Source organism: Mobula hypostoma, chromosome 25, assembly GCF_963921235.1.
Source record: "Mobula hypostoma chromosome 25, sMobHyp1.1, whole genome shotgun sequence".
NCBI lineage: Eukaryota > Metazoa > Chordata > Chondrichthyes > Myliobatiformes > Myliobatidae > Mobula > Mobula hypostoma.
The window spans coordinates 37,668,722-37,672,900 of record NC_086121.1 but is presented as its reverse complement, the minus strand read 5'-3'; the positions used below and the strand labels follow the sequence as shown (position 1 = coordinate 37,672,900).

At 48.9% G+C, this 4,179-nt stretch overlaps 1 pseudogene; it reads right to left on the bottom strand.

Moving 5' to 3' along the window:
- Nucleotides 1–1,056: 1,056 nt before the first annotated feature.
- LOC134337683 (uncharacterized) lies at nt 1,057–3,721 on the bottom strand (annotated as a pseudogene).
- Nucleotides 3,722–4,179: the final 458 nt, after the last annotated feature.

Below are 4,179 nucleotides of genomic sequence, written 5' to 3'. Positions count from 1 at the left end.
ACCATCCTTTCCCTGCCTCAATGGACCATACCTATGCAGAACACCATACAAATGTTCCCTGAATGTTTGCCACATTTCTGCCGTGTGTTTCCCTGAGAACATCTGCTCCCAGTTTATGTTCACAAGTTCCTGCCTAATAGCATCATATTTCCCCCTACCCCAATTAATTGTTTTACCAAATTTTCTGCTCCTATCCCTCTCCAGCGCTATGGTAAAGGAGATAGAGTTGTGATCACTATCTCCAAAATGCTCTCCCACTGAGAGATCTGACACTTGATCAGGTTCATTTCCCAATACCACATCAAATACAGCCTCTCCTCTAGTTGGCTAATCTACATGTTGCATCAGGAAACCTTCCTGAACACACCTAACAAACTCCACCCCATCTAAATCCCTTGCTCTAAGGAGATGCCAGTCAATATTAGGAAAGATAAAGATCACCCATAACAACAACCCTACTATTGCACTGTTCCAGAATCTGCCTCCCTATCTGCTCCTCAATGTCTCTGTTACTATTAGGGGGGTCTATAAAAAACACCCAGTAGAGTTATTGCCCCCTTCCTGTTTCTGACTTCCACCCACGTTGACTCAGTAGCCAATCTCTCCATGACTTCCTCCTTTTCTGCAGCTGTGATACTACCCCGATTAGCAGTGCCGCATCATTCAATCTTTAATGGGAAAAATCGTTATCTCTGGTGAAGAGCAACGGTAGTGAAATTTACTGGTTAAACATTCTTCTTACAGAAACATCTGCAGGATGCTAAGCTAGGGCACATCATCAGTGATGTTACCTGGGGTCATCAGGTGGTTTGGGTCTTTCAGCATCATACACCCTCGCCCAGGCGACCCGACCGGGGTTAATCAGACCCCGACTTGTGCCCTAACAGCAACCCATGGATCTGCCCTCTTTATCCAGAGCCATCTTGATGCTTTCTCTGCTGTATCTGTGGTGGTAGAAATGGCTCTCCTTCTTCTCTCTCCCATGATTCCAAGTGCAGTGTATACTTTGCAGAACGACTGGCCTGCAAAGCCACGACACCCGACCTCCACGGGCCATCACTTTGCTCTCCAGTCCCTTCTTTGGCAGTTGTTCTTCAGATCTTCATACTTGGCTCTTTTCCGCTCGTAGGCCTCCTCCATGTGTTCTTCCCATGGCACAGTAAGCTCAAGCATAAGGACGTGTTCCGATGAGTCGGAACACAACACAATGTCGGGCCGCAATGTAGTCTGTGTGATGTGGGGAGGAAACTGCGGCTGTTTTCCCAGGTCTGCTTTCAGCTTCCGGTCCTGCGCAGTGACGAGCAACCCGGTTGCTTTCTGGTGTTCTATTGGTCTTTCCCCCTCTTTGACAAAGCAGATGGTATTCTTGACTGGACTTGTTTTCCAGCAGATGTTAAGGGTGCTGCAGATTGTCTCAGCAATTGTCTGGAGAACCTGGTCATGCCGCTATTGATAACGGCCATTGGCAAGAGCTTTGGGGCAGCAGCTCAGAATATGCACTAGTGTACCAGTCTTCTCACAGAGGGGGCAAGCTGGTTGTTCTACAAGGCCCCAGCAGCGCAGGTTGGATGGGCTAGGAAGGACGTCAGAAACAGCCTGGATAAGGAACTTGATGCGGTGTGGATCCACCTTCCAGAGATTGTTCCACGTGATCTTTCGCTTGATCATCTGCTCCCATTTGGTCCAGACTCCTTGCTGTTTCATTGCCACTGCTCTTCTGGTCCTCCCCTCCTCCACAGCTGCCCTTACTTCATTCTAGACCAGTTCTCGTCGCTCTTTCCCTTGTACTTTGTCAAACTGGGGGACTTCAAGGCTTCCAAGTCCAGCTATTCCCTTGGCGACTGCCCCCAAAGGCACAGTCGCACCTCAGCTTCTTCCACTACAGCTTCTGCTCTCCATTTTCTTCCAGTTCTCACTGCTAGTCTTGCTCCGGCAACCTTTGGATCTGAAGATTCCCTGAACTGCAGTACCTCTCTTACTCGCAAAACCTTGAACTCCTCCTCGATAGATTTCAGGGGGAGCTTCAGCTTGCAGTTATTCCCGTACAGAGCGATGCTGCTGATATTCCTTGGTAAACCCAGCCATCTTTGCAGGAACCGGCTGACTACCCTCTCTAATTCAGCAACAGTGGAAATTGGAAGCTTATAGAGAAACAGTGGCAAGAGGATTCTTGGTAGTATACCGTGCTGATAAATCCATGCCTTAAACCACCCTGGAAGGCCAGTGCTGTCAACCTCTTGCAACCATTGTTCAAACTCCCCACAGGTGTTTCTTATTGCCGCCTTATCTCTGAGTGATGCATCAAACATCTTCCCAAGACTTTGAGCAGGGTTCTCTGCGATGGTAGGAATTGGAATGTCCTCAATAGAGAAACAGAATTTCTCCGGTATGCTCCCCTTCTTTAGCACTACAGATCCTGATTTTGCAGGATTAAAGAACATCCTTGTCCACCTCATCAACCTTTCCATCCCCTTAAGGATCCACCTAGCACCAGGCACTGACTCCACAGTGATAATCAAATCATCCATGAAGGCTCGTATTGGTGGTTGGCAGATCCCAGATCTTGATTTCGGGCCTCGACACTCTGGCTCTGCAGCTTTTACCGGTATATTCATTGCCAGGGCGAAAAGGATGACTGAGATGGTGCAGCCTGTGATGATACCAATCTCCAGCCTGCACCAGTCTGATGTTATTGGCCCTGTTGAGACACTCAGCTGGAGTTCGTTGTAGTAGTCCATAAGGAGGCCTCTGATTCCTTCTGGAATGTGGTGACTCTTCAAATCATCTTCAACAACCTTGTGGGGGATTGATCCATAGGCATTGGCCAAATCCAACCACAAAACCACTAAGTCACCTTTATTCTCTCTGGCCTCTCTCAGGAGCTGTGTGATGACTCTAGTGTACTCCAAGCAGCCTGGTACCCTTGGAACTCCACCCTTCTGGATGGAGGTGTCGATGTAATTGTTCCTCAGGAAGAACTCTCCACTACGCTGAAGAAGATCTTCCCTTCAACACTCAGCAAGGATATTATCCTAAACCGGCTGATGTTCTGGGAATTCTCTTCTTTTGGAATCCACACTCTGTTTGCATACTTCCATTGCTTGGGCACTTTGCCTCTCTTCCAGACGACCTTGAGGATTCTCCACAGTTGCCGGAGAGGCCAGGGGCAGTGTTTGTAGATGTTGTACGTGGTGCCACTCAGACCAGGAGCTGAGCCAGCTCTGGCTCTCTTGACTACTTGCTGAACCTCCGTGAAGAGAGGCCCTTGAAGGTCGAAAGCCTCTGTTGGTTCTGAGGGCATCACAGTCTCCCAATTCAATTTCTCTGTCCGTGTTACTGAAGGTGCTTCTAAGATGGTGGTCCATCTGTTCCTTTGTGCAGGACAGTTTTCCGCTTCTCTTCTGACCCAGCAGCTGTTTGGTGAACTGAAATGGGTTACTGATAAATGCAGATCATTCTGTGCTCTTTCTCTCCTGTGCCTCCGATGTTGCTCCGCTCTTCTCAGAGTGATGAGCCTTTTCCTCAGCACCACACGCAGTTCTTCCAGTGGTGCCCTTTCCTCATGGTTTGCCAACTTATGTTGTTGCTTGAGCAACTTGAATTCTTTCCGGATGTTGTGGATTTTGGCGGCTCTGTTGTTTTTAACATATGGCTGTTTGGCCCGTTTCTCTTCCTCAGTACCAAATCTTTCTGCTGCCACAGTTACGATCACTGTTGTCATTATCTGCAATCTCCTCTCCACACCACGTTTGGCCACTGTTTCCAACACTAGATCTACATCCTCATCAAATCGTTGCCACTCTGCTGTCTGGCAGGCTTTGGGTCATCTGATCCGCACGGTCTGAGATGTGATGTTGGGATGCAGAGCTTGTACCACGCGGAGGCTCCAGGTACTGTGGGGTGCTTCCTGACCCTTCTCCTCCTCTGTCTCACCAGATCGGCAATCTGCGCACTGTGGTGCTCTCTGTTGCCCTTGACGCTTCATCCTTGACCGGTGGATTTTCAAGCCTCTCTGGTTCTTACAAATTTTGCCACAGATGCACTGTATACTCGTTGTCGTTTGTCCATTGCACTGGGTCAGTAGCCTTGTATCCGTCCGGCTGGGAAACTCTTCGTTCCCCCCCACTTCCGGCTTCCCTGGGGGTATCTTTCCATTCTTTGATTCCTGGGTACTCCTTT